The sequence below is a fragment of the Diadema antillarum genome, unplaced genomic scaffold, assembly GCF_040938485.1.
Source record: "Diadema antillarum isolate AM-2024a unplaced genomic scaffold, OU_Dant_1.0 scf00000115, whole genome shotgun sequence".
In the NCBI taxonomy this organism is placed as follows: Eukaryota; Metazoa; Echinodermata; class Echinoidea; order Diadematoida; family Diadematidae; genus Diadema; species Diadema antillarum.
In genome coordinates, this window is record NW_027271004.1 from 691,132 (window position 1) to 711,624 (window position 20,493).

Below are 20,493 nucleotides of genomic sequence, written 5' to 3' on the forward strand. Positions count from 1 at the left end.
TCAAATTCTCACCTCTTTGAGCCCTGCTTTTCTGGTGACCTTGACAAAGTATGAACTACTTGCACATTGCATTGATGAGTTTAAGGAATGTCATCATTGGATCAAGGCCCTATAATTATCGCGAGAGAATTATATAAGAGAAAGCATATATTGCAAGTTTTATGGTAAATCGACATTACTAGTACTTTATTTTACCTCCCACATATTTGTCCCAAGAGAAATTCGAAATTTCATTCTTTTAGAATTACACAGTGGCAAGAGCAAATCATCAAAAACACTAAACATGCAGGCATATACCCTATACCGCTACAGAACCAGGGGTGTATTCTGGATTGGGGCCGGATCCAAGAATTCCGTAAAGAGGGGGTACCTTTACAAAATCAAAGGGGGCGCACGTACGTGCCCCCATGTTTTCTTTTCATTCTTTTGTTTTAGTAAAGAATAAAGGGGGCACCCCAGTGCGCTCCCAGTGGCCCTCTCCCCTGGATCCGCCACTGACAACGTGCATAACTGCCTATCTCAGCGAGTTTGGTGAAGCAGGGTTACCTTATTTCATGTTTTCCTTCTCCCCCCCCCCCCCAATATTTAACATAAGATGATAAAAGGTTAGATCTCCGTATAATGGCAAACTTATTTTGATACCACTGGTTCTCTAATCTGGAGAGCATGGCAGATCCAATGTCATCTTGACTGACAGATGTCATTTATAACTCCCCCAATAGGCCTATAGAATAAAGTCTGATTTCGTTTGCTATAACACGGCCTGAGTGATTGTGGGTCAAAAAATGTCAGGGCGGGCGCAGTGTTTTCAAAAGGGGGCCCACTTCCGGGTTTCATGAGCTACGAAAACAAGCAAAAAAAAAAAAGAACTTGAAGAAAAAAGGTCCTCAGCTCATCTCTCCCCGTCCCCGTCCCCGTCCACTTCCGGGTTTCTTCAGCTGACAAGCAAAAAAAAAAAAAAAAAAAAAAAGGTCCTCAGCTCATCTCTCCCCGTACTCTTCCCGGCGGGTTTCTTCAGCTAACAAGCAAAAAAAAAAAAAAGGTCCTCAGCTCCTTCAGTCCCCTCCCATTCTGGTGCCACTTACGTACTTCCGGGTTGAAAAAAGTGTGGGGGCCCAAAGTGATGACACCTTTCTTCCATTGTATGGTGCACACGGCCCCCACGGCTGCACCGCCCCTGAATGTGGTAGCATGGAGAGTACAGGCCTACATCATGTCCAAAGACTAGGCAAGACACGACCTGACTTCCTCTGAGGAAGAATTTGGCGACTTGATATCCACTATTAATAGAAGCCAAACACTCCCAATATTAAATATTCAAAATAGAATGCGTGAAAATACTTTACTATAATGTTCTTGATTAATTCTGTCACTGAATATCTCATTTTCGCATATTGTATGTATATATTGTATATAGTTTTCAGGCTGAAATTTCCAGTCTTGTGTATCTGGTGTTTTTTTTTTTTTTTTTTAATCTGTAAATAGGAGTTTCTGCAATTTACAAGCTTTGCTTCTCAGCAGGACTCCTATTTTTTCTACCTCATGTATTATATGTTCACTCTTTTTAGCTATCTGTCATGTTTGTGTAATCATTGATTTCTTGTCTTCACTCAATATTACAATTTCTGTAATTTGTTTTCTTGGTGGAATTGAACAAATAAAATTGAATTGAATTGAATTGAATTGACAATTTCTTTCTGTGACTTTGAAGACACCATACAATTTTCTTCCTTCCCTTCGTTGTTCCGCTAAAGCTATACATGCTCTCGATGGCTTGGATGGATATCGATCGGACTCTCGTCACAACTACTGTACAGCTGTACGTTAGAGATGCCCGCGATATTTGACTCAACAGATTTGTATAAAACTAAAGGACGGAAGTAAACAGACAGACCTTGGAGCTTGTCCTAAACAGGAATTCACAGACTAAAAGCATGAAAGTTAAAGTGAAAAGTGAGTAGATCTATAAGTATGGTTTATTGTTCACACTAATCACAGGTCAGAATTTGTTAAAGACTCGGCTCAGCTGTAGCCATCATGACCGTACACTGCACAGCATACGTACAGCCCTTCAACCCCGGTCGCTGATGGTGCGGTTTACACACAGCCCTGTCGCTGTAAACCGTGTACACTGGACGTAAGTCGCTACGGCGTCTGTCGGGCTAATCAGCAGCAGAGAGCGAGTAGATACTAATGAATGATAATCGTTGACTTTGCTTGGAGTTTGGTCATGTTGGTGGTGTGCTGAAGATGAAGCCCAAAGGGGTAAATATACAAATGATGCACAGGTCTGAGTGCGTCAGTCGGAATTGTGTGCATAAGGTAACTATGGAATGCTTAACCCACAAGGCGAAGCCGAGTGGGTTTAGGCTAAATTCCATAGTTACCGCATGCACACTACATTCCGACTGACGCACGAAAAGACATGTGCGTCATCTGATTTATAGAATGGGTAATTTTCTTGTCAAAAATTCATTTTTCTATCGTGTTACCCGATGACAAAATTACTGGATGCATTTCCTTTTGGCTTGCCGTAAACGGGCATGCATACCCGTACTTACCATTTTTACTGGATGCATGGCCAGCCATGCATCAGTTTTACTGGATGCATGGCCAAACTGAGTGCGCGAACGCTTGCTTTAGTGCGCGAACCTTTGTTACAAGTACGCGTACTCTTGCTGAGTGTGCGATAACATGTTTACCACTGTGACTCAGCGTGTGGCCAGTAAAAATGAACACATAGCTCTCGACCAATCAGATCGCAGGATTCTCTCTACCCATTCTATAATATGAAATGTAACCGGTTAGAATCTACTAGAGTAACTGCGGCAGTAAGCGGCCGTGCATCCGTTCGCGGCAGGTACAACATACATGGTAATATACCGCTAAACACAGCATTGCACTGTTGTTGTTGTTCTTTTGAATTGTGGAGCTCTCTGCCGGGTGAGCAATTTGCTCCAAAAAAATATAATTATTCAAAAATACCCTTAAATTTAATCATAAAAACCTAAGTTACTTCTAATTATTTACAAAAAAAAACAGTTACATTTATTTTTATATTTACAAGTGATGTATGTACATCGGAAGGAAAAGGGACAGGGTTCCGGAAATAATGTCATCTGCCTACTCCTGCATCGAGAGAAATGCAGGGTTACGCCGTTCCCGTCGGCCAGGCAGGTAGAGGACCCACCGGCCGACGCCGGTGAAGTCTCGGCCTTTCCCGGGGGCAGGCGCCTCTAGTGACTTATCGGCCTAGGTGTTAAATTATTATTAGCCTAGTAGGCAGGGACATCATGGAAGAGGGGAATGATAGAAGAATAGCGGAAAGGGTGAGGACAGAGCAGAGAAAATAGACAGCTAGGGGGTGGAGGGTGCTGAGCTCCTCTCTCTGACATAGGGTCAGCCCGTTACCAAAGTTACAAAAAAGAAAGGGAATGTGAAAAATGAGTCACATATACTAGGCATTGCCACGAGCCATTGATGATCCGCAGGTCTGAGAGAAAAATAACGGTATAAAAACAAAGCACGGCTTTGAATACAAGTAGTAGAGTGCCATGGTACTGATATAAAACAGAGACGGTGTTGAGTATGTCGATGGTACACGAGGGTGGAGTTCTCCCAGTGGGTGGGTATACTTCTAAGTTAAAATAGAGCCTAAACATGATAGTGGATGCAATCGAGTGAGAAGCCTCTGCAAACATCAGACCTATGTATAATGTAGGTAGTGGGATAGAGAGAGAAGGTAGAAAAAATCAAAGATTAAAATATTGGTTTGTGTCTTTGACATACTGAAGCAGGTGGTCCATAGATTGCTGATTCGAGAAGAGATCAGACAACTGCAAGATGGGTTTATGTAATCTTTGGGCTAATGCTATGCGTTGTTTCTGGAATCGTGTGCAGTATAGCAAGTAGTGTCCTACAGTATCTGGAGAGTTGCAGATATGACAGAGGCCAGTGGGGTGTTTATGAATTAAATGTAAGAAAGCAGGGAGTCGAGCACGACCCACTCTGAGTCGATGGATGATAATTTCGTCTTGTCGGCAGGTGCAATTGATGAAGAAAGGCTGTTTAACATTACTATGGATAAAGTATAAATGACGACCATGGGTGGATGTGCGCCAGGTCTCGCTCCAGGCATCCAGAAATTTTGTCGAAATTAATTGTCTAATTTCAGAAACAGTAGGAGGGATCATGATGGTTATATAATCTTTTTTAAGGCTTTTCTTTGCGAGAGAGTCTGCACAGTCGTTACCTTTAATGCCACAATGTGAGGGAATCCAGACCAGGGAAAGAGAAAATCCGTTTGCTAATAATTGTGAACATTTCAATAAAATTTCGCAAGTTAGATCATGTTTATTGGAGGAGTAATTTTGTAATAAAGACAGAGCACTGAGGGAGTCTGAAAATATTGCAGCTTCCAACGGCGGTGAAGTTTCGAGCCAGGTAAGGGCTTCTAAAATTGCAGCGAGTTCAGCACGGCATGTGGATAGCTGGGAGGTTCTTTCATGAATTTTTATTTCATGGCGGGGGATATAAATCCCGATGCCAACCCTGTTGCTGGCGGGGTCGTGAGAGCCGTCTGTGTAGAGATGAAGATGGTTAGCATAAACGGTGTTGATTATCTGGAGAGCAGATTGTTTTTGCATTTCAAGGTGGGAAGTCTTTGTGCAGTGGTCGTGTATAGAGAGATCAATCGTTGGGTGTGTTATTGACCATGGCGGACACGGGCAGTCAGAGAGCGGGATGAGTTTGCTGAAAGTGGGAAATAAATATGAGGTACGAAGGGCAAACGGTTTTTTGTGTTCAGGCCATTTGACTGTAGCAAACTGCCAGCAGTCAGAAATGGCGGCCCGGGCTTGGTGAGTGGTGGAGAGAGTAAATAAATATGCACAGTAGTTGAAAGCGGCCCTTTCACGGCGTATGTCTAAAGGAGCTTCATGGCATTCCACTTGGAGAGAGTGTAGCGGGGTGGAGGGAAGAGCACCAGTGGCAATACGTAGAGCGTGGCCTTGAACTGAGTCCAGCTTCTTGGCGAGCGTTGGGGAAATGTAATGATAGATTTCACATGAGTAATCAAGGTGGGGACGTATTAATGCACGATAAAACAATAGCAAAGTTTTAGTATCAGCACCCCACGACGTGCCGGATATAGACCTAAGAAGGTTAAGGCGTCTATTACATTTATTCACTATGTAATTGACATGAGGCGACCACGTCAGGGAGGAGTCAAAAATGACACCGAGGTATTTGTAATTTGGCACAATTTCTAAAGGAGTATCAGATATTTGTATGTTGAAATTACTGGCGGCAACTGATCATGGATAAAAAATCCTTACTTTGGATTTATTGCTTGATAAGGAGAGGCCCCATTGTTTCAGCCAGGAAGCGACGTTGTCGATGTCCACCCGTAATTTGAAATTTATGTATCGTAGGTTGGTGGAAGTACGCCAAATCGCTATGTCATCTGCGTAAAGAGATATATTAGATTTGCTGCAGTAAGAGATATCGTTGATAAAAAGAGTAAAGAGAATTGGACTAATAACGCTTCCTTGAGGGAGACCGATATTTTGGTGATAGGTATCTGACAGAGTGAAATCAACATGCACTTGTAAAGTCCGCGAGTCTAAAAAGTTGCGGATCCAGTCAAGGAATCTACCTTGTAGTCCGATGGATTTGAGTTTGGCAATAAGGGCATTGTGGTCGACAGTGTCGAATGCTTGGCTGAGATCTAAAAAAATAACTGCGGTGTATTGTTTAGTGATTAGGGATTTACGGACATCTGATTCAAGAAGAAGAAGGTTGTTGGTTATTCTGCGATGGGGTAAGAAAGCGGATTGAGTGTGAGACACCAAGTGGTGTTTGTTAATAACATAAATTAATCTGCTACATATCATTCGTTCCATTGTCTTGCATAAGAAAGGAGTCAAAGAGATAGGACGATAAGAACGTATGTCGTGCTTATCCTTGCCGGGTTTCACAATGGGTATGACGATAGAGTGCTTCCATTGGGGTGGTAGGGTGGAAGTGTCCCATATGTGGTTTATCATCCGTAACAGCGAATGGATCATGCTATCAGTCAGGTGGGAGATGAGCTCTTTGTTGATCCCGTCAGCTCCAGGTGACGAATTTTTGGCAACATGGATGGCTTTTTTCAGTTCCCTGAGTGTAAAGGGGGAGTTTAATGGGGAGTTGTTATCATGAATGATATTCGGTGTAGCCATTGTGGGTAGTTCACGTGTGGAAAAGGGAGAAGAAACGGACTTCTCACAAAAGGAGGCTGCTAAGGCGTTGGCTATAGTTAGGGGATCAGAAAAGAGAGAACCATTGATATGGAGAGAAGGAAAAGGTGTGCCGTGCTGGCGGTTATTGGAAAGTATTTTAATCTTACGCCATATCGTAGAAAGGGGAGTAAACCGGTTTAAGGTATTACAAAACTGTTCAAAATGTACACGTTTGGCAAGTTTAATCGTTTTCCTCGCCAGAGCGGAGGCTTTGAGGTATGCACATAAATCAGTATATAAATATGAACTTTCCAGTCTTCTTTTAGCTCTGTGTTTAGCCTTGGTAACTTCGGTGCATGTTTGATTCCACCAAGGATTAGGAGGAAGGTTTCTGATTTTATTAGTTGGAATGGCAGTATCCGCTGCTTTCTGGATGCATACGTAAGATGAAAAAATTGTAAAAGTCATAAATATTTTCAATATCAACATTCTTCATCTTATAAATATTGTTTAATTCCTTTTCAAACAGCTCCCAGTTGGCCCTGTGAAAGGATAATGATGGTTTTGCTGATCTAGAATCAGTGGGAATGATGTTAGGTACCGGTGCATTTAGTGCTATATCACATTTGATCAGGAAGTGATCACTTCCCATCGTGGTAGTAGAGACAGACCAGTTGCATCGTGCGGCTAGAGAAGGGCTTGAGAGAGTTAAATCTATGGAAGATGATGTCCCGCGTGAAATATTGATTCGTGTGGGAGAAGAATCATTCAGTATAGATATGCTGTTGGTTAATATATAGTCAACTATTAATCTCCCATTATGATCTTCCGTGGTTCCGCCCGCATGGGATGGTGAGCGTTAAAATCACCTGCTAATATAAAATTTGGAAGACAATTGGAGGTTAGCTCTTTGAGATTATCTAAAGTAAGTTTTTTGAATGGATTGTAAAAATTTACAGCAGACAATTTAACAGTACCTAACAAGACATTTACTTGTTGCGCCTCGAGTGTGGGGGCGCAGTTAATGATGTTGTATGTGATACCGGAGCGTAAGAAGATGGCGCATCCTCCTCTAAGGGAGTTGGGACGGTGACGCCAGATGGATACATAATGAGGAATAAAAAAATTTGTGTGATTATGGCTCCAGGTTTCCTGAATCAAAATAATGTGTGGGGGTGTGTAGAGGTGTTAATATTGTGAACTAGTTCATGTCCGTTGGACGATATTCCACGGGCGTTCCACTGCCAGAGGGTAAACTGCATAATGAGCAAGGGAGAGGAACAAAGTATAAGACAGAGTAGCAGCGTATCCATTATTGAGAAATGGATGATAAAAGTTCATGGATTTTTTCAGGTGGTATTATAGTGCCAAAGCAGGTGTTGGCGGCCTGTACTGTTAGCTTTATTCTGTTGCTCTTCGAGTTGGCTGTCTCTAGGTTATTAATAACAAAAACAAGGAAGGTAACCAGGTTTTCGACTGTGAGTGGAGAACCTGGAGAACATTGTGAAGACTGGTTAAGCTTGTCTACCTGTGTTGAAGCGTCAGATGTCGGAGGTCTTATGGGAGGAAAGTTTGGGGTTGGGAGGACTCGAGAGTGTTTGGCTGTGGCGTGAATGCGTTGAGGTTCAGGGGTAGCAGACGACGTGGCGGTGAGGGATGAGTTCGTGTGGGAGGAGGAGGGTTGGTTAATCGGCGTGGGGAGACGTGAGTGACGGGGTCTGCGATGACTTGAGAAGCTGAGCTTTCGGGAGGAGGGTTATGGGTAGTTTGTGTTGAATTCCGTACGTGCTGGACCGCATCTGCATAAGACAATTTGTTTAGTACTTTGACTGATTGTATTTTCCTTGCTTGTTTGTACTTGGGCATCCGGCGTAGGCAGCACTGTGGGGACCCCCACATCGTAAACATCGAGGAGTACCTTTCATTGGACATTGGTCAAGTTGGTGGGATTCGCCACACCTGACACACCGCTGCTTGAAACGGCAGGTGTCGATGCTGTGTCCGAATCTTTGGCATCTGAAGCATCGCGTGATGGGGGGAATGTACGTCGATACTTCAAAACGTTCGTACCCTAATGAAACAGCTGAGGGAAGAGATTTGTGTTTAAAAGTAACAATGACAACGGATGTAGCTGAGCGAGTGTTATTGACCTTTTTGTAAATGCGGTGAACTTCGGTGACTCCCTGATCCCGTAATTCATGGTGAATTGAGTCGTCTGTTAGATCAACGGGTACGCGTTTGATTACTCCCTTTGTTGAGTTGAGGGGGGTATTGGTGTTGGTGACAGAGACTGAAGTGTTGCAGAAGTTGGTTGTCGCTAAAAAAGAATGGACTTGTTTTGAGTTGGCACATTTAATGACGAACGATTTAGGGTGTCGTACATGTACAACGTGTCCTGCCATGCGGTTGATTTCTCTCGCTACCTGTATAGGGTTGGATTGAGTTATGTTTTTGTCAACCCCGGTTATAGTGACGAAAAGTGAGATTGACGGCCGTGAGGGGGTGTGGAATTCATCTTCGTTGTCTTCGAGTGATATAGTGTCTTTTCGGGATCGTTTTTTCCTTTTGACAGTAGCTGAGTGAACATGGTGTCATTGGGGTCGGGGTCAGGTTCCGTTTCGGTGTCTTCCATATTTGATGGATTTGAATGAACTGAACCTATGTCTTAGTAATGATTGTATGGGAGAGGTAGAAAACAAAGCAAACAAAACGAGAAAGGGGAACTGTGCAGGTGGAAGGGACCTACAAAACACAGAGATGCGAGTATGTAAACCACAGACTCGAAATTAGTCCTGGCTTTCTATTGTCACTGATGAAAGGATTAAGGAAGGTGCGAGGAAGAGAATTTGTAAGCTAAATAAAGGGCGTCGGTTTGTGTGAGGTGTTGGAAACGGTTATTGTTATTGCTGGGGGGAGGAAAGAAATTCCCGGAAAGTTTCAGTGGAGCTTGTAGCGAGTATCTGGGCTAATCTCCGTGCTTAGGAATGTCCACTTTGTCTGTTAAAGGACAGAGTATAAAATCTATGGGGTATAGAGAAACTGTACAGGAAATGCACCTGACAGTGAAACTGTGGGTATGTAATGAAACCTATGGAGAAGGGAGGGAGCGTTGTAGTTATAACGCGCACAACTATAGAGAGTATAGAAAACTAGAAAGAAAAAAAAAAAACCTGCAGAAATTAGTATAGTAATCAAAGTACAACAATGCGGGATGAGGTGGAAATTCCCTCACCTCACCTCAGCCTGCGATAAAATACGATGAAATTAAAGGCTGCTGTATCATAAATTGGTACAGTGATGAGTATTCAGATAATCAATACAGATACAATATGCAAATAATCAATACATACAAGGATATGAGGAGTAGGTCATGTAAAAGCAGAGTGTATCACGAGAAAAAGAAACTGTATCCGTACGCATAGCAACTTGCTAAGCGGAGGGTATACACGTGTATAAACTATGAGTGTGATACAAGGAATGCAAAGGTATCGGGAGAAGAAAACACGATGAGATGTGTCACTCCAAAACGATGAGTAGATGAAACAGAAGGAACATATAAATGAATCATTAAACAGAGCCGCTTGTATCACGGAACACACAGATATAGAGTAAGGGAAAAAGAAACAGCATAGACAAACAAAGGTATTCAGGAGTAGAAGCGCCCCAAAGTGCCCCAAAGAGAACTACTGTAAACCTTAAACTAATCCAGATTAATTTATATATAAATTTTCCTAATATTTATTAAACTAACATATTTCTTTTCTATTTATCAACTTAATGCACTTGTGTGGTACTCATCGAAACCGGCTCAGCCTTCACCCGTATCGCTCGAGAGAGAGGTCCACGTGAGGAGAGAGGCGGAGAGAGCTCAAGAGGCGGAGAGGATGAAAAGAGACGTCCACCACCGACCACGTCCAAGTTGCTCTGTTGCACTGTTACATGCACTGTTACATGCACACTACACATATACTAACACACTAGCAATCAACAAAAACCAACCGATAAAATGGGCTCGATCTCTGAAGAAAGTGAAATTTTCTCACCTAAATGACAACATATCGCATCCAAAATAAAATTTTCGGTACTTCTTAACGCAACAATTAAGAAATAATGGTCCAAGAAACTTGATTTTTTTGTCGTTTTCCCGATGCTCATGGATTTTGAAAACATATCCTCACATAAAATAGAACTTTCGCGAGCCGATGTGGGCCGCCATTTTTGTTCGGAAAGTGGATGTTACCATCGAAAAAATTCAGAAAAACACGAGAAAGACATCAACAACACCGCCAGAATTGCGATCTTGTTTGCGGCCAATGCATGTGCGCCCGCTATTTTCACGTGCTTTCACAATGGGAATTGGCGCTTACGCAATGTTCGCGAGACATGTGAAGGCGTTCAGCTAAAGATCGCGGAGCACGCGCGCATTGCATAGGGATCGTACATCGTGCCACAAGCAGAAATACTACATCGCATATCGCCCTTATCGGCGAAAACTGTGCCGGGTTTTGCCCTGGTAAATCATGAAAACTGCGTTGGTCAATGGTAAATTTCTTTTATGAAAACAATTGTGTTAATGAATAATCTTGTCTATGATATACGAGATGGTTGAAAATAATTTGCCTGATTTGTTTACAAGTTGGAAAAACCCTTAACAATGCTTAAACTGCCGCAAACGGGATATTTTACTCTATACATTTAATCAATACTAGACGGTAGACCCCCTAAACCCTGGCGCGGGGCGCTGTAACCAGTCGGGTACGTGTTACTGTTGCGTTGGGGTCGCTGCTGCGGTTAGACCCCTATAGCAAATAGAAGGCCGCGTCACACCAGAGGCTATAATAGCAGGGCTGCCAACACTGGAAACTAGTTGAGAGTGAGATCAATAGAAATGCATGCAAATGAAATAAAGTTTTAGAGTGAGAAAGGACCAAAATGAGTAAATGAGTCTCACGCTCAATGCGTGAGAGTTGGCAACCCTGTAGAGTGGCAGAGCGAATCCCCAGTGCGAATGAAAGCCTAACAATTAATGCCCAACCCAGCAATGAATTCATCGCTTGCATCCCTTGCTAATACTAGTAATACAGGAATAGTTCGTAACATGTTTGACATTCTTTGTACCATATTGAATTAGCTAACGTTACCGTTATTCATACATACAGCTGTAGGGATTCACAGAGATCCCTGCAGGCAATCTATTTTGCACCAATTGGGGCTGTCATTTAATAAAGAAGTACATGATTTCCTCCCTGCAGAGCTTGAGGGGTGTTGGATAGTATCACTATCAAAGAAGGAAATATGTTTCAAATAACAAAAATTGGCTCCAGCGTACTCTGGCCTTTGCATATCCATATATGAATAGTTAATCATACAAAGAACATCAAACATGTTATTGTAAAGAACTATTCTGATATTAGCAATGCCAATGGATGCAAACATATCGTCAATTTTTTTTTTTTTTTTTTTTTGGTATTCGTTGGGCATTCATTCTAACATTAGTGTGATGGGGCCTTTATTTAAATTTAATGTCAAAAGACCTAGGCCGTGGTCTAGATATAGAGATCTATGTTGATCTACAGCACCCCTGTGCAATCCAGGGGTTAAGGGGCCACACACACTCAGTTTTGTCCTTTTGACCTCAAAATGACTCCAACTGATGATATTTTGGTTCCAGAATTATATTCTCATATGATTGAGCTTCTTTACATTGTCATTACAATGCAACTTGGACCATAAATACATGAAGTTATTGCAATTAAACATTGTCGTGTGCATGCAGACATTACAAATTTATGCCATTTCGAGATTCACTCGCTACTCATCGAATACCTACGCACGTAATGTATGCCTGGCAGCCAGGGGTGCACGGCCTGCTGAAATTAGCCAACAAATGTGATGAATTGTCACAGTCAGGGTATGCTGGCTCCTGTGAAGTTTATTGGGCCGGCCTGCCGCGTTGTTAGAAACTCAACCTGGGATTTGATCAACTTTTTTTTAATGATTTGCAAGATATTTTATAATCCCCTTTTAAATCCCAACCTAAGAGTGGGTAAGTTTTGACCTTGTCCACGACCTTGCGGAGACCTATGGCAACTTACCGACGAAGTTGTCGAGACGTCCAGGGGCGGATCCAGGAATTCCGTAAAGGGGAGGCACCTTCACGAAATTAAAGAGGGGCATGCGCCCCCTCCCCATTTTTCCTTAGTATTTCTTTTGTTTTGGCAAAAACTAAAGAGGGGCGTGTGCCCGGTGTGCCCCCCTCTGGATCCGCCACTGACGTCCCTGCAACTTAAAAAAGGGTGAAAAGTTGAGACCTTGTTTAGAGAATTCTCAGATGTCATCGTGGAGTTGCCTTCTTGGTGAGAGCACAAGCTATTTTGGGGTCTTTCAAGTCGCACAAGTTGTGGGGAAAGATCAGTTGCAGCAGCCACAGCAACAGCAACTTCTCAAGTGAGGTAGACCCTTAGGACAATGGCTATTCACTCCTATGTGCAGGACTGGCATGCTTGTATAAAACCTCCAATCAAATGTTGGACAGTACCCTTTCTATTTTGCTCTTGAACAATCTGTACTGTATTGTGTTCTTTCACCTAACTTGATTTCATCTTCTTTCCTTCCCTGGTTTGTTGTCCTTGGCTGACTTTCGTGTCTGGATGCATTCTCAATGGAATCATTTTTTTCTTAAAGGGTGAGTATTTGTGCCATGGTATTACAGTGGACTCCCTTTATAACGAAGTCCTCGCGACCAGCAGTTTTCTTTCGTTATATCGAAATTTCGTTATAACCAAACAAAGAAACCATAGAAATACATAGAGTAGATAATGTTGCAGCCTGAATTTTTACTTCGTTGTAACGGGAATTTCGTTATAACCGTGTTCGTTATAACGGGAGTGCACTGTATACCCCATAGAGACAGAGCTACTAACTGGAATTCATGTACTTACGCAAATGAAATATGAGAGTTCTGGATCTATTGTAGACCATTCATACAGCAAAGAGGTACATCTGTACATGTTAAAAAAGGAGAATGATAAATCAGTTGATATACAAAGTAAATATGACAAGAGATGAGAAAAAGAGAGAACCTAGACTAGTACCGTGGTACATGTATGTTTGAAGACAACAGGGAGACTGATGATTTACACTTTAAAATGTGGAAAACTCTTTAGGTGAATCTTGAGCAAAAAGTTGAGATCTACAATGTATCCATGATGAATTTAATATTTGTAAGACATTCTTGCAGGACATACAGTTGTGATGTCAAGCAATAGTTGTTCAAGTTTGCCAGTGTCAATGCAGTAAAGGTGCATGTCATCATTAGGTCACACTTGGATTTAGTATTATTCTGTTGACTATTGATTTCTTTTGAATTCTTGGCATTGACCCCATAGAGTTGAAACCAAATTACTCAGTCTCATGGCTGACCATGGGTGCTAAAAATCACCATCAGACTGTAGCTTGAGGAGGATAAATGTACTTTTGTTTATTTGTATGTTTGTTCATGTTCACACTAGTGATAGATTTGAAATTGGATTGATGAAATATTATCACAGATGATTGAAGTAAATTTTGGTGTTCAAAAGCATGTTTTGCAAGGGTCTTCCCAAACTACAGTCAAACCTGCCTTCATAGTGGCCATTATAGCGGCCACCTGCTGTATAAGTCCACTAGAAAAATTCCCTCCTGGAGAAAAGCCATGTTTAGCCGTTGAGGACGAGTCCCGAGTATACTCGGGCAGGTGTCTATGGGAAATGCGTGTTGTAGCAAAATCAGTCCGTCCTCAACGGATTAAAGACCCTTTCTTTAGCAGCCACTTTTTCCATCTCCCTTGAATGCCCAATTAATACAGTTTTGCCTGTATTTTTTGAGCAACACTTGTGTTCATGATACCTCAGCGCTTTTTTGTTTTGTTTTGTTCTGTATGATTTGAATTAAATGAGAGTTTGAATGCTTCATTTCACTTTCAGCTGGACAGCTGTGGCTACATGGCGATGGATAGCCAACGATGACAACTGTGGAATTTGTCGCATGGCCTTTGACGGTTGCTGCCCAGACTGTAAGATGCCTGGTGATGACTGTCCATTAGGTACAGTACGAGAGAGCTGTCAAAATTTAGTTTTTCGTTACCCCTTTTTTGCTTTGTTTTCAAACACAATCTTTTGCTTAACTTGTCGCTTATATTATTGTGTGGGCAGAAACAATATGCGCAAATGAATGTTCCCCCCCCCCAAATTTATCTTGACCAGTATCAGATGACCCCAAGCATATATACCTAACTAGTCTTCAAGTGACGTTTTGTATCTCGTCTATTTTGATGTCAGATGACATTGTTTATATATCACATACACTGTAATATTGCCGGAGCACTTGTCTTCTATTAACCTGTTGAGGACAAGTCCTGAGTATACTTGGGCAGGGGTCTATGAGAAATGCATGTTGTAGCGAAATCAGCCAGTCCTCAATGGGTTAAAATCTTGGGAGGATTGGTTGGTTGATTGATTTGAATTTTGGAGGATGTACATGTATGGATTTGGATAATTACTCCATAAACGTGCATGTTACATGGTACAGATACATCATCATTGTACATGATGAGCATGCATCATTTACCCTGGTTTACTATGTAGACTCTTAATTCCTCTGATGACTTGAAGAGGCTACAGCCAGTGTAAGAAATGGAGGGGATGTGGATAGAAAATACTAATTAAAATTCTAAAGTTATACCTTTTTATGGCATTTCTTTGATGTACATGTATGATGACCTTTTTTTCTGTGGTTATTTTGCAATGGAGTCACACTCAATTCATACTCAAGTATTTCAGCACACACTAACACACCTATAAATTTAGAGATGGTGCAAATTGAATGATTTGCTATTATTCATGGCATCGTCCTGAAAACTGGCGACCTTGTGTCTTTTTTTCCTTTCTCTTTCATACAGTGTGGGGGCAGTGTTCTCATGTCTTCCACATGCACTGCATTCTGAAGTGGCTGAATTCGCAGCAGGTCCACCAGCAGTGCCCCATGTGTCGGCAGGAGTGGAAGTTCAAAGAATGAATGTGCAAGGAGCGATCCTCCGTGCCACGATCGGCTGAACGCAGAACTCTTGTGAAGAAGGAAAGCATTGAGCCCCAACCCCATGCAGCTAGCAGTGTGGTGCTGAGATATTTTGATAGTGAGACTGCCCTCTCTGCTGAGATCAGTGAATCAACTCTTCCTCCTGTGTAAAGCTCTATCTTCAGGTTTGAGTTTGTCATGGAGCTGATTATGTGGCATCAAGTACATATGCAGGTGAATGCAAAGAGGACACACGAGATCTGCAGCTCTGAGTCACGATCAGAGAGATGCAGTGGAAGTGTTTTTGGGGCTATTTTCCAACCTTATGTGGAGTCTGTCCCCCAGAAAAGTTGTGATGGCATCTATATAGACATGATGCTGTTTTTAAGAACTGAATTGCTGCACCAAAACACCAAACGCATATTCAGAAGGGAGGTACTGTAGAACTGAGATGATGTATGGGGGAGTTGTGGCACAGAACAGAGAAGTAATTATATTCGATAATACCAATGTTTAAAGGACTTTTATATTTCTTTACAGCTGCAAAGTCAGTTAGTTAATTTTCACAAGTACAGATCAGTACTTACAAGGTATTTGTTAAGTGTTTACCATCATGCCTATTGATATCACTCTCACTTTGTTTGCATTCAAACAGAGCATTTGAATGCTAAAAATGCAGCATTGATTACTCAACTTTATGACTTTGTCTGTATATCAAACTTTTGACTCTCATAGATCTCATGGCATTCAAGTATGATTCAAGTACCCCGAGGTGCTGCTTTTTGAGGCAGTCACATTTGCATGATAAATTCCTGATTTACAGCAGGCAGGGGCTGCAATCTAGAGGAAACTCTCTATATCAGTTTGTGTCAATCTTGCAATGTTCCCAGCAACTCTCAGCTGTCAAGATAGGTTTCATAATTCATCACAATGTATGTGTATACTTTTGATACTGTCAACACTTCCTTTGCCCTTTATTTTGATACAGTATTTCAGTTAGTGCTTAATTTGTTATTGCATGGAGCTACGAGTATTGACTGAATTACACTCATAATGCTACCCTTCTGCAACTGAGTTCAGTGCTTACAATAAATGGCTTCTGTTTAACAACTAGTTATGTACATCCTCAGCGGCTTTATCAAGATACGGTGTTGGTGAGCCCCATCGATGTTACAGACATTTGTGTTTATAGAGAGCAAACATTTTTAGCTCATCTGAGCCAAAGGCTCGCTATTGCGATCATCTGTCATCTGATGTGTGCCATGTGTCATGAATAAACTTTGTACATTTCAGCTTCTTCTTGAAAACCCCATGACAGATTTTCTCCAAACTTGGTAGCACAAATGGGCACCAGCCCCCCACCCCTGATGTATTTTATTAGTCTGCAATAATGCATGGAAGGTGAACTTGTGATATTTCATTCAGCACAAGTCCCAAGGGTCTCTTGTATCATCCCTGTAATAGTTCATAAAAATGATTTTATGAATATCCTGCATGGTCAATTTTTACATATGAAAATTTTAATACCCCTTGTGTGATTTATGGTGGAAAGGTACACCTGTAAAAACTTTTGACTGGAGAGTTAACAACCAGAAATATTTTTCCGCAGACTTAAAGATCAAGATATGAACTGCCGAAATTTACCAGTAATTTTCTTGTGAGATACATTGTATGTAAGAAAAGACCTGTTTAGTGCAGACAGTAGGTCATTTGCTTGACAGTGTAATATGACATGTCTGTTGTCTAAGTGGTGTCAGTGTAGTGGAGAATAAAGACAAAGGAGAGGATATTTTCAGTCAAGGTTCATTCTGATTATCTATTTTACGTTGTATTTGATATTTTTTTCCCCCCGATACCAACATTTACTGTAGGTTTTGGCTTAAGAGTGTATGTGTGTTTTTGTGTGCGTGTGTGGTGTAATTTGTCATTTTTCTTTTTTTATTACAATAGCAGTGGTAGACCTTATGATATAAATTTACCATTATCATTACTATCATCTTATCGCTATTCAGTATCATCATCTCTCATTGTCATCGTCTTCATCATCATCATCATCATCATCATCGTCGTCATTATCACACTATGGTCTGAATTAACATGACAGTTTGAATTCAAAGGGAAATCGACAACAAATATACGAGGTAGATTCAGTGAATGCAGAAATACTAATGCAACATTAGGAATTAATACACAGTGTATACGGAAAATATAAAGACAATTACACATTCTTATTTTTCTGGCACAATAAAAAAGTGCGTGACTTGCCTCCTTTGTGGGAATATTTGCCTGTGTCTTAACAAGTCAAGAGTATGTATACTTTTTATTACGACCAACAGAAAATCGGTGGATTTCGAGTTTATTTTCTTTATATATAGGTACTGTCTCATTACAAACTGTTGAAGCCATTTAATCCAGTCGTAACAGCACACAGATTTTACCTAGGCATTCATAACTTTCCAAACCGATTGCTTGAATTTCCTCTAACCTCAAAGATGTGTTCTACCAAAGAGGTTTAAGAGTTGGAGTTCCAACTGGCTGTAATTATATAAACAGTTGTCAGATTTCTATTGATGTACAAAAGAATTTCACAGGTGCATTTGTGCCTTTGATGATCGATGTTCAAAGCCGCCATCTTGCTGAGCAATCTGAAGATTCATTTTAAACGTTAACATGATATTGGCCATACAATGTATTTTGCTTATCTATTTATGAAATGAAATGAAATTTCACTAAATTATAAAGCATGTAAAACAAAAGTCAATCCTGTGCAGAAATTTGTGCAAAAGTGTAAATCAGAGCTGTATCATGTGAAAATGTTTAAAACTGTACCATCCTGGAAAGCCGGTTTTATCACTTTTCCGCTCAATTCCGACAAATAAAACTAACATGGAATAATCTTCAAATATAATTCTTTATTGATAGATATATCAGATTAGTGCCTGGGTATGCCCAGTCGAGTAATTTTCATCTTTATTTCAGCATTTTTTGCGCAATTTCTATTCGCACATCCTTGTGTCTGTACCACCTACCTTTTATAAGAAGGGATAGCAGAAAGTAATTACCATCACAAAGACATATCTTCCTTGGAAAGTGGCTGGTGATTATGCAATGAGACACGAGTCATATTGTCTTACTATCTGCGTGGCAGATCCTGTTTGGCACGTGCTTCAAATATTTTTGAGCGGCGGCATCGAACATCTAGCAAAGGAAATAAGACAGTTGTGACTCCATTCTCTCGAACCCCCTTGGTTCTACCATCATTTCTGCATTCACAGAATCGAGACTTGCGTGTTTCGGGAGAATCTCCCTTTTAAGCCGTCTCTGAGAATACCAGTACAGTGGTTAGCACCACTGAAATTTCCTATATATATCGTGTACCCTGTTACATCAGGTATATTGATCGGTATATCTGATGTTATACATTCATGTCTTGATGTGTTTAATAACGGTATTCCCAGAGATTCGGCTGTAAGGACACTGCAATGGGGCTTCCAAGAAAAGACTGTAAACACAGGAGTATGGGATATTGTTGTTTAATATACAAGACATTGACACTGACATCACAAAAATCAATGGCAAAACAAAGATATGAGAATTAATTATAGCATAATTTGCACATTCATACCAGCTGGAGACGCTGCTGACCCAAGGGAGAAAGAAATGAGAACGAAAAAGAAGATTGTTTCACATAATTTGGGTTACATTTAGCAGTGAGCCTGTACAGAACATATGAGACCCTACAAAATATACACTTGAGTTAGCAAACTGGAAATTCATGCAAATACAAATGTTATTTGCAAGACCTCGCTTCAATAAGATTGCAACCACTTTTCATTCATATTTGTCTCCAGGTTTCTCCTAATATACAGATAAATCACAGAAATTTCACAAGCGAGATAATTATTTTACATATTAACAACGGGATTCAATGTTATGTCATACTCTCAACCCAACGGAGACCGTCACACAAGTTGTTTCATGCTGCGAGTTTTAACTTTTTAATTTCCACTAACTTTTCACACATTTTCTAAGTTGCTGGTTACAAGGATTTCTCTAAAATAATTTCATGACATACAGTACCCATAATCTACACAGGAAATCCCTTTGGTTGGGGGTGGGAGGGGGGGGGGGGAAGAATACCCACACAGATACTAAGTCATCTTCTGCATATTTGTCTTTCTCTGACAAGATAATTGTGTGTATGTGTGCTTGGATTAAACTAATTATGTAAAAGAAGGATAACAACTCAAGGGCCCCATCTGTTCTAACAATGTATTTGTTGATTTTCACATTACGCCTACGCTCCATACCAACTGATTACCGGTAAATCACATAAATCAAACTTTTGAAGGTACACCATGTAGACCCCCAAAAATGTTAGGATACTTTTTTTTTCCGTTTAGTGCGAGGGAAGGAGAGTGGTAGTATACCAGAACAAATGTTTCTTCCGTCATTCCTCTTGATTTCAGGCCCATTTTGGTCACTGCTCTATATGATGCTACTTTGACAACATCATGTTCAATTTTATAAGCAAATGAGAAATGGCACACTTTTAACATATTGATCATCTATGAGGCTGTCCCACTTTTTCTTCCACATTTTCCAGTTTAATAAAGAGATGGATGGAGGGGGAAAGCACAAGAAAAGTTTGGATGAATAACTTCTTCTGTCCTCTTAGAATTGATGAGAGGGGATGTAAGCTCAAAGTCATACACCAATATCTACATGTGCTGACAAAGTGTTTCAGGAAAATGGACGAAGGACCTTGAAAACACGAAGCTTCTTCAATATCTATCCACTGAACAGAAGTCCATGGAAAACTATTTTTGTTTCTTTGTTATTTCCCTGAGGAAGGGATGATAAATTTGAGTGATAATGCTACACCACGGCAGCAAAACTAATGTGACACTGGAAACAGAAATGTACATAACGGTAATTTGCTTGCTTGCTTGCTTGCACAAGAAAAATACACACATTTCGTATGCACTGCAATATGCCTAAACGTCATCTTAACATGCCCCCGATAATGTCTACAGTAAGCTCATTATTGGTGATGGTAGTATCAAAGGGAAAATGACGTCAATCCCCCTTTGTTGGTGGTAGATTATGTTGGTTTCCGACATTTACACCAATGGATCCCCAAATGATGTGTCGTATTCAATTATCCTCCATATTTTGTGGCGTTCCATTCTGTACATTTTTGCTGCTCTCTTAAAAA